Below are 11621 nucleotides of genomic sequence, written 5' to 3' on the forward strand. Positions count from 1 at the left end.
TCCGAGCAAATAAATACGTCCTCAATATTTGAAATATCCTTCCTTCATTTTTCATCTACCTGTACTTCCTGAGCAAGTTTTATAGCACCTCTAATGCAAGCTCTGAAATGTGATTGGATTGAGCCTCTTAGGCCAAGCAATAGTTTTGATCATGAATGAAGGCTTTGGTCTTCTCTCGTTCATTCCACATCCTCATGTATCGGTATGCAGATGTCTAAGATAATTGCTGAATGTGATCCATTATTCTCTTACTTGTTTCCTTTCTGATCCTATTTTGAATAAGGTATTATCAGGTAACTCCTGTTTCCATGCATCCATGCTGTCTTGCTTGCTTTAATCCCTCTCTCTTTCAGTCCCAAAGGCAGCTCTCATAGGCTTCACTGGCTCACATGCAAAGATTGACCTCTGGTGGATTAAAAGGGCTACTGGTGTGACCCATTTGGGCTATTCCTGCCTCTCCTGTTTATCTGTGTACTTTGGAGCTGAGTTTCCTCAGAGTGGCAGGTGAGACCCTACTGGGTGCTTTTTGCCTCTTTATGAGCTGGAGCCTGCTGGCTACGCAGGTGATCAGTCTGTCAAAGTCTCTCTACTTCATTTGTCTTCAAGTATAAAACTCAGTGGTTTAGATGTGTTTTATTTATAAGCACAGCTCAGGGAAGAAAGTGCAGCAAGCGGGAAACCAGGAGATAATCCCTTTTCTGCAGCTGCATTAGATGTCCATCTGAGATGCCCATTCACCATATTAAAAGTGGTGGTTACTTGTGGAAGAGCTTGTGAGTAACTCTCTGGAAGTCACAACACAGATTTGAGTTTGCAGTGTATGCTCAAAATTTGCTTTCTTTGTAATGCCTCTTTGCTGGGGATGTATTTGAGACCTTTATTTGGACACCCTATGCAGCCCCAGCAGGCACTGTGCTTCACTCTAGACTACACTGTGTGTTGTCAAATTAGCTTTGACATCAGTGGTCCAGCACTCACCATTTCACCCTCTGCACTTTTCAACCCAGCTGCAGCAGGGCAGCAAGTGTGTGTCCAGCACACTGTAAATCAGCAGGCTTATTCTGAGGGGTTTTTGTGTCTTATGTCTTTGTCTTCATGGTCATTTTAATTCCCACAAAACCACAACTGTGGGCAGTGATTTCTCTTGCTGGGTCTTCATAACTTGTTGTGTACTCATTTCCAGGATGAATAGAAAAAGTATAAAGAACACAGAGCAATGACTTGAAAAATTCAGGGACCACTTGAGTAGCTATATTGCTGATGTGTCCCTAAGGGCTGCCAAGGAGAAGTGCCCAACCCAGGGTGAGCCCAAAGAGGTCGCTGTCCCTGAATTGCAAATTTGGAATTGGGGTCTTCTAGTGATGTTTGGTCCCTCACAGGCTACCAGACAGCCCAGTGGGATGGGAATGGAGGAGGGAGTTGGTGCTCACCCATGTGGCTTGTGGTAGAGAGAATGGAGGAATGCAGGAACTTCTTTTCTCCCATTGACTTTTTGAACCAAGAAACATTCCTCCCTCACCTGCTCACTACTTTGGGAGGGAGTCTACTTTTTGTCTGCTTGTTTGTTTGTTTCAGTTTTTCTTTTCTCTTCTTTTATTTTTTTTTTTTCCCTGAAAATGTAGTGCCTTCTTTAAAATACCTGATTTCTTTATTGGGGGATGCTGAGAAGCATATTCAGCTGCAGGAGCTGGGCAGATGTGAAACTGCTGCTGCTGCTCCTCCTCTTTCAACTTTATCTGCCTGCTGTTAGAGCTTTATTTTTTAAATTGTGTGTAAATGCATTTCCCATGCTCCTGTGAAAGATCCAGTTAGTTAAGAACCACATGAGCTGCTTTTATATTACAGACTCAGGCTGGATAAATCAGGGGAAATTCCAGGTCTGGGGAGTGGTGGTGGTAGGGGAGAGACTGAATTGCAGGCAGTAAATGTTGCCAAATCCTATACATTTTAAACAAGAAAGGGGGGGAAATAAAGAAAAAGAAAGAAAAAAAAAAAAAGGATCTTTTTTTAAGCTCTTTTCTTTTGGTGGTGCATTGTGTTGGACTGTTCTGACGGACGAGACTACAAAGCCAGGGGGAAATTCTTCAAAGGTCTGGCACAATCTGGAGCCTTGGTGTGCTTTGATGAATTTAATCATATAGAGCTGGCGGTAATTATGGTACCAGTTTCTTAGCAAGGTTGGTATTCAGCAAAAGTGACAAGCTTGACAACTTCATTAACAGCACTGACATTAAAAAACACTGAGTGAAGCTTTCTGTTAAATGAAAATAGATATATATATATATATATAAACCCAGCCCCCCCAATTTTAGTAGGGTTTTAATCAAACTCAAACGGTTTGCCTATGCCAAATCTGTCCTTGGGATTTTTATTTTTTCTTAATGGTGTCTGCATTCTTTACTGTAAATATAACCAGAGAAATATTGCTGCTGCAACCTTCTGAGCACAGTGACAGAGGGAGGTTTGCAGGGAGACATTGTATTTTATTCCTGATAGATTAGCGGCAAGATTTGTCTTTGGCACTGCTACGCAACCTGCCACTCACAGTGTTTTGAAAGACAGGAGGTAACTTTCATCTGCAGAAAGCTCGCAGCCAGGGAGAGAGACTGCTTTAATATCACATTTATTATCTTTTTGGGGGAAAGGGGGGGGTCACAACAACAAAAAACCCCAAAGCACAACCTTGTGAAGAGGGCTCTGCAACAAAGAACAACTCTTGGGCTTTCAAAAGGTAATTTATTTCAGTGGTACAAAGCACAATTAGGTGTCCACGTAAGGAAATGCTGCCTAACTTATTTTCTTGTATACACTGAGGTGATCTGGTTGATCTTTTACAGATCCTACTTTTTTTTTTGATCCTTCCTCCCTCTCTCTCTTCCTTCCTTTCTCCCTCCTTTCCTCCCTTCCCCCATTTGTCCCTCCCTTCCCCCATTTGTCCCTCCCTTCCCCCATTTGTCCCTCCCTTCCCCCATTTGTCCCTCCTCTCCTCCTCATCCCTTCCTCTCCTCCTCATCCCTTCCTCTCCTCCTCATCCCTTCCTCTCCTCCTCATCCCTTCCTCCCTTCCTCATCCCTTCCTCCCTTCCTCATCCCTTCCTCCCTTCCTCATCCCTTCCTCCCTTTCTCATCCCTTCCTCCCTTTCTTTCTAAATCACAGTTACTGGCAACCTTTAGTAGAAGGTATTGAGATTGAATTAGGTTATAACCATTCATTTACATTTCTGCTTCTGAGGCTGCATCGAAACAGGCTTTAAAAATACAATATGCTTGCTGCAGTTTCCATTATCTTGTATTAGACCATTAGAGATACATAGCTGTTTCTGTGGGATGCTATGGCTTTAGCATTTTCATTCATTTAGCAGGTTATCATTTGATGCATAGGGAATTTTCCAATGCATTGGGCAATTTATTAGCTTAAGTGTGTGATGGATTTTTGGTTTTATCACATTTAGTAGCACATTAAAACAGCATTTTGAACTTTAGAAACAAATGTACTGGTGTTTTCAAGCCAAAACGTGTCCAAGAGCTTGCTTTGCACTTCTGTTCAAAGCTCTTTGTAGCCGTTCAGCAAATGTTGACCCTGCAGACACTGGCTCTGAACATGTGTGGGAAGATACATCTGAACTCAGGCCCCACTGTGTTTATAATCTGCAGTTTGGGTGGGCTGGTGGAGTGGAGCTGTCACAGAGTCCGAAAGGAACAATAGCATAACAACTTTGTTAGGATGGACAACGCTATAGGATCATTTCTTCCTTATGCTCCTCAGCTAGACTTAGGAAAGAATTTTTTTTCCTCCCTAAATTGCAGTACCACAAAGAGCAACTGTGCCTGCACTGCTTCTTTTTCAGCAGAAAGACAGCATGCACTCTTTCTTTTTTTTCCCCCTCAATATCAGTGTGGCATGCACCCAGTAAATGCCTGAGCGAAATTTCTCTTGCCTTTGTGCGCTTATTTCCTCTGCCCGCTGACAGGAGATCCCTCAAGACCAGCACTAAGCTCCTCTTCATTAGAACCCAGTTTTCAATTTAAATTTTAATTAAAATGGACCACTAGGATATTTACCATTCGCTGTAATTTCTGCATGCCACTAATCAACAACCAGAAGAATGCTTCTTGGGTTTATTTCTAAGAAAATAAGGTGTGGGTTTTTTTTTTTGTTCCTGCATGAGGTTTGCTGCTGACAGTTGAAATTATTTTAGCTCATCCCATAGGGTGTCATTTTTGGATGGGATTCGTGCTTGCAAAGGGAGGTTGTTTATTAACTCTTTTACTGTAAGGTCACCTACAACCTAGGTCCTTAGTTTATCTCAGGGGTTTAGTACAGTTAAGGTTAGGGTCAAACTGCATACATAGGCAGTCCTAAAAGTGTGGTTTAGCACTTTATTGATCCATTATAATGCTATGTTGTGCTATTATATTATCATACACTGGATATGGTACTATAGAATCATAGATTTGTTTTGGTTGCAAATGACTTTTAAGATCATCAAGTCCAACCCTAAACCTGAGACCACCATGGCCATTATTATACCATATCCCAAAGTGTCATGTCCTGCTATATACTTGACAGACTTGGAGGTTTACACCTGTCCAGTGCTGATTTTATTTGTCTTTTTATATTATTATTACTATTATTATTATTAAGCCAGCAGTGTGCCCAGGTGGCAAAGAAGGCCAATGGCACCTGGCCTGCATCCGAAATAATGTCGCCAGCAGGAGTAGGGAGGTCATTGTGCCCCTGTACTCAGCAGTGATTGGGCCACATCTTGAGTACTGAGTCCAGTTCTGGGCTCCTCAATTTAAGAAGGACATTGAGACACTTGAACGTGTCCAGAGAAGGGCAGCAAGGCTGGGGAGAGGTCAGGAGCACAGCCCTGTGAGGAGAGGCTGAGGGAGCTGGGGTTGCTTAGCCTGGAGAAGAGGAGGCTCAGAGGAGACCTTCTTGCTCTCTACAACTACCTGAAGGGAGGTTGTAGCCAGGTGGGGGTTGGTCTCTTCTCCCAGGCAACCAGCACCAGAACAGAGGATGCAGTCTCAAACTGTGCCAGGGGAAGTTTACGCTGGAGGTGAGGAGAAAGTTCTTCACAGAGAGAGTTGTTGGCCATTGGAATGTGCTGCCCAGGGAGGTGGTGGAGTCACCATCCCTGGGGGTGTTCAACAGGGGATTGGATGTGGCACTTGGAGACATGGTTTAGTAGGCATGCGGTCTTGGGTGACAGGTTGGACTTGACGATCTTTGAGGTCTTTTCCAACCTTATGGATTCTATGATTCTATGATTATTACATTAGTAGTAGTAGTACTCTGAGACCTGTCTTGAGTTTTTGATGTCTTCCAACTGGAAAGCAGTTAGAAGATCTAAATATTACCCATGGGATATTTCTGGTCCTCAAAGTGACAAAGAAATTTTTTTCCAAAGAAAGAAGTGCCATACAAATGGCAAAGGATTTTATCTCACCAAAAGGAAATTTATTTGATTAAGGAACTTCTCAGCTTCTGATGGCCAGAGATTGCCACAGGTGGAATGAGTTAGTATGGAATAGCTAATACCTTTGATAGACACCACCCTGATTCTTGAATGGTCTAATATTATTTGAAGGCTTCTACAGCATATATAGATCAGTGCCTGGAAATCCATCAGAGGCCAGGAGGTATTTTCTTCTGATTCAAGTTGCTGGTCAATCCCCACAATCATTCCCAGGCACCACTCATTATCACTGTAATTGCCTGGCAGTAAGGCAGTTGGGTCCTTGTTGGAACCCTAACATCAGAGCTGTAGGTCAGGAAAGACTTTGGGGGTTATGAGGATTTTTTTCATGTCCTAAAAATGAGCTTAGATCTAACACAGCTCTTAGTCTGCAGGCATCAACTGAAAAAAAGAAAATAATAATACATGTGTCATCTTTGCAGCTTGACTGGTTTCTTCCCTCAGCCCAATCCTGTGACAAGGGTCTCGTCTGCACAAGCTTGACTAAGCTGCTCTCATCCACTCTTGAATCTGGGATTTCACAAAGTTATTCATTCCTTTAGAAGTTTTGAAAAGGAGGAGATAAAAACACAGAGACTTCACATGTCCTGTAGGAAGAGCCATTGAGAATTCCATTGGGAATTTTGCTATTAAAGTGTAGAGATCCTAAATTTTGCCTCATCATCTTTAATTGCTCTCCAAAAGCTCCAGTACTGTCACTCTCAATTTTCTATGAGTGTTTGCACAAGAACATTTGGAATACACAGTAGAGTTCTTGAAATGTTAAGATATTTTGGAAGTCACACACTTAAAAATGCTCTTTATGACACACTGTAAGAAAGAATAAATAGCAGAAGTGAGAAATAAGCATGCTTAGGTGGCCAAGAAGGCCAAAAGCATCCTGACCTCTTTCAGGAACAACGTGGCCAACAGGAGCAGGCATATGATTATCCCCTTCTATTCAGTACTGGTGAGGCTGAACCATGAATACTTGGTCCAGTTTTGGACCTCTCACTACAAGAAGGACACTGAGGTGTTGGAACATGTCCAGAGAAAGACAAAAAGCTATTGAAAGGTCTAGAGGACAAATGTAGAGCTAGGATTATTTAGTCTAGAGAAGAGAAGCCTGAGGCAAGACCTCATTGCTCTGTACAGCTCCCTGAAAGGAGGTTGGAGGTGGGGGTTGGTCTCTTCTCCCTAGTATCAGCTGATAGAAGGAGAGGAAATGGCCTGAAATTGTGCCAGGGGAGATTAGGATTGGAGATTAGGAAAAAATTCTTTGCTACAAGAGTGGTCAGCCACTGGAACAGGTTGCCCAGGGAGGTGATGGAGTCACCATTCCTGGTGGTGTTCAAAAAATGCATGGACGTGGCACTTCAGAATGTGGTTTTATTTGGCATGGTGGTCTTAGGTTGCCAGTTGAATTTGATGATCTTAGAGGACTTTTACAACTAAAACAGTTCTATAATTCTATGATTCTATAAAATATGCCCTAAGAATTATGAGAATTAGGATTAGGTTCACCACCTGGTTACAAGGCCTGAAACTCTGTCATGGGAGTAAGTATTTAGAAGAATTCCAGACTGCAGATGTAGCAAGCTGATATGTCACTGCATCACTCCAGATACTGCATTATAATGGGGGACACAATTCACTAAATACCTTCAGAATTTCTATCATTTCATAGAATGCTGCTTCTGCGTGCTTAGAGAAAGTATATTCTGACACAGCCACAATCACGGGAAAAGTAATGCTCTCAGAGGAAAATGAAATGGAACATTATCATCCTGGTAGATAGCAAAAGAAGTGAACTCACCTTTTCTGCAAGTGCCTTCCCCAAACTAGAGATAAAACCAGTGATTTAATTTCTGTCATAAATATTCTAAGAGGGAGAAAATCAACCTTTTTCTTTCTGACCCCAACAGTATTTGTTAGTCAAAGTAAAGTGTTTGGATTACTAGCCTCAGCTATTGTCCCTTTTTTTGGTTACCTTCTGTTGGTTTGGTTGTAGTTTGGTTTGGTTTGGTTTGCAGTGCCTGAGTAAGCAACACATTTCCAAGCATGGAAATATTAGGTATGACAACTACCTGAAGGGAGGCTGTAGCCAGGTGGGGGTTGGTCTCTTCTCCCAGGCAACCAGCACCAGAATAAGAGGACACTGTCTCAAGCTGTGCCAGGGGAGGTTTAAGATGAATGTTAGGAAGAAGTTCTTCATAGAAAGAGAGATTGGCCATTGGAATGTGCTGCCCAGGGAGGTGGTGGAGTCACCATCACTGGAGGTGTTTAGGAAGAGACTGGATGGGGCACTTGGTGCCATGATTTAGTTGATTAGATGGCATTGGGTGATAGGTTGGACTTGATGATGTCAAAGGTCTTTTCCAACATGTTCTGTTCTGTTCTATTCTATTCTATTCTGAAATAAGCAGTACAGTCTTGCAGTACAGTCTTACAGTATATATCAGTTCTCCTCCCAGAGCTCACATTTGGTGTTATAAACCTTTAAGGGTGCCTGGAAATGTTAATTTCAGATTTGAAACTCCTAAAAAGATGATTTCTTAGTGCTTCCTCCCACATCTGAAGAAAAGAACAGGTTCTACTTGCTGCAAACTGCCCTCTCAGTTGCCCTGGGGCAGCTGTGTGCTCCCAGGGCTGCAGTTCAGACTGTCACACTGAGGTCTACAAGAGTGACTGGCACTTGCAATGATTTTCATGTTGGAACTATTCATTTTTGGAACCACAAATGCTGTTTACTGGAAGGTACTCATGCCCAATCTCTGTGTTCTAGACCAAAATCAACAAGTGTAAGACAGCTCATATTTTTTCCTTCCCTGAAACAGACAAGTGAAAATGCATCCTGTTCTCAAATGTGATTGCTGTATCTGTAACCAGTTCCCCCACTGGCAACTTACTCTGACACATTGATCTTTGTCTATTCAAAATATTGATAGAAAAGCTTCTGGTGCCATCCCCAGCTTTTCCTCCATCCTAGAAAGATGTGACACCCTGCAAGTATAGGATGTGGCTAACTGAAGGCATTAAGCTTAGCAGGCAGAATGCCAAGGGAACCTTGCACCATATCCATACACAGTCCCTGCAGACTTTGTGTATGAATTCTTTCCAAAATGTGTTTTTCCCATCAGTCAAAAATCTTCTGTTGAGATCTCTGTGTATCACAGTACATTAGAGGTTGTAAGGGACCTCAGGAGAACATTGAGTCCAATCCCCTTGCCAAAGCAGGATCACTTAGGGTAGTCTGCACAGGAATGCATCCAGGAGGGTTTTGAATGTGCCCAGAGAAGGAGATCCCACAACTTCTCTGGGCAGCCTGCTCCAGGGCTCCATCACCCTCCCTGTAGAGAAGTTTCTCCTCATGCTGAGGTGAAATCTTCTATGTTCAAGTTGGTACCTGTTGTTCCTTCTCTTATTAGTGCACACCACTGAAAAGAGCTTGGCCCCCTCCACTTGACATCCACCCCTCAGATTGATCAGAGCCCCTCTCAGTCTTCTCTACTCAAGACTAAACAGCCCCAGGGATCTGAGTCTCTTTTCATAGGGGGGATGCTCAAGTCTCCTAATCATCCTCGTGGCTCTCCTTTGGATTCTCTCCAGCAGGTCTCTGTCTCTTTTGAACTCGGGAGCCCCAAACTGGACACAGTATTGCAGGTGTGGTCTCAGCAGGGCAGAGCAGAGGGGGAGGAATACCTCCCTAGACCATGAGTGATAGTTGTCTACGTCCATTAATTGTGCAATCATTATTGATTTTATGATAGCTTGCAAGGCTGTTTGATTTTTTTTTTTACTGCTGTTATTTGGCATTCTCTTGTGCCAAGGTATCCCTTTACTGTTCTTTTTTGTTTGGTTGGGTTTTAAATGTACACATGGTCACACAGCAGCCTTGAGAACAGCATGCTGTGATCAATTTTGCTTACAAATGGAGGGAATACCTGACTTATCCTATTCATTTTTGAAATGTCACTTCATCAATTCAGCTGGTTTGTAACTGCTGAAACCATCCTGTGTAGGTTCTGCTGTTTGTTTATTTCCCTAAGCAAACCTTCTAATTAATTGGGCCTGTTTCTTATGTTTTCATTACTTTTTCTTTGAAAGCTTCAAAGACTCATGTAATTAGTTTAAATGCTGAAATCTCATTTTCTCTCACAGGTTTTGTTGATATTTGTGACTGTGAGGATGAAATGTCAGCTATTTATAGGCTTTTATTAAAAAAAACAACCCAACAACAAAAACCAAAACATGGAAACTTTTTTTTTCCCCTGTAAAAAATAATTAAACTTACAAATAATTCTTTACTGTAACCTCCTCAAACTCTTATGCAATGTACCTCTCACAGATTTTATATCAAACCTGTTAAGTTGAAAAGACTGAATCATGGAATCATGGAATCAACAAGGTTGGAAAAGACCTCAGAGTTCATTAAGTCCAACCTATCACCCAGCACCTCATGACTACTAAAGCATGGTTCCAAGTGCCATGTCCAATCCCTTTTTGAACACCTCCAGGGATGGTGACTCCACCACCTCCCTGGGCAGCACATTCCAATGGCAAATTACTGGGAAGAGCTTTCTCCTCACCTCCAGCCTAAACTTCCCCATGGTGCAGTTTGAGACTGTGTCCTCTTGTTCTGGTGCTGGTTGCCTGGGAGAAGAGACCAACCCCCACCTGGCTACAGCCTCCTTTCAGATAGTTGTAGAGAGCAATAAGGTCTCCCCTGAGCCTCCTGTTCTCCAGGCTAAACAACCCCAGCTCTCTCAGCCTCTCCTCATAGGGCTGTGCTCCAGACCTCTCCTCAGCCTCATTGCCCTTCTCTGGACGCATTCAGGTGTCTCAATAGCCTTCTTAAATTGTGGGGCCCAGAACTGGACAGCAAGCATCTGAAGATCTAACAACTTAAGATGGATCAGAACTTTTTAATGGTACTTAGAACTTTATGCATTGCTCTGGGAATGTTTGCCAACACCTTTGCTAACAAAGCAGAAGGCGGAAGTTCTGAAGTAGCTCTGATTTACTAGGCTTGGTAAAAATGTTTAACTTGTTTAGGAAAGCAACTTGAAATACTGACCTTGCAGCAATTAGAGGAAGCCTTGGCATTAATTTGGAAAACTTTATATGCTCTTACTAATTTTTCAAGGCATGTTGCTATGTGAGTAATAAAAACAACTACTCGGGTTGGTTTAGTTGACTGGCGCTCGGGTCTGTGCTGATTTCAAGACGTATAGAGCACCTGTGCCTTTAAAGCCCTTCTTCCCTTGTATAGAATAGATATGCCTTTAAATCCCTTTTCCCTTGTGCCTACAATCCTATAAAACATCGAATCTTTATTGGACAGTTGTTTTGTTGAGGACAATGGCCTTATCTTTAAGTGAACAATTGACAGGTCAGAGTGGTATTTTCTTCATGGACATACGGCCAAATTTATAGCACAGCCTGCTTTAAAATGTGTCCTTCCCCTGCTGTATTTTTGCATGTTTATTTTATGTGCAAGGAGCAAATATTCTGAGTGGTCCCAGGATGACATTGTAGCAGAATTTTTTCCTTACCCTGGCCATTTTTCAAGGCTTTTGCTTATTTGTCATTAAGCATGTGTGAAAGTTATGCCGGGGTGATGGAACCAATAGGTTTATAGCATGTGAAAGACTCACTTGCGTTTCAGCAATGCATTTGACTATGCTGCCATTTATTTCAAGCATACAAATTTCCCAAATTGATGACCACACATCTGTGTTTATATTTCATCCTGGTGAAAGATTGCAGTATTTTCCCACATGAAAATACATCCCATATTTTTTTTTGCCCAGGCAGCTCAAGTTAAGAGAGGCTTGCTGTGGTTTTTTAAGCTAAGGACTCAGGGCAATGTTTACTTTCCTATTTGTTTAAAAGAAGAGTTAGATTGCTATGCTTAAGTGTACTGCTCTTTGAATGTGAATGGGAAAACAAGCTGGTAGTTAGCCTGAATGCTTGAAAGGATTTCTTCTGCAAAAGCAGATCCTTCTGTTGACATTCTGTATTTCCTTATCTGCAGCAAGGCCAGGCTTTACAGGCCTGAAAGCAGTTCCCATTGATTTTTCTGAAAGTCCTTAATCAAGTTCCCAAGAAAGAAATTTGACCCTAAATAGGGATTTCTAGGGCAAGGGGGATTTGT

The sequence above is a fragment of the Dryobates pubescens genome, chromosome 15 (genome assembly GCF_014839835.1).
Source record: "Dryobates pubescens isolate bDryPub1 chromosome 15, bDryPub1.pri, whole genome shotgun sequence".
NCBI classification, from domain to species: Eukaryota; Metazoa; Chordata; class Aves; order Piciformes; family Picidae; genus Dryobates; species Dryobates pubescens.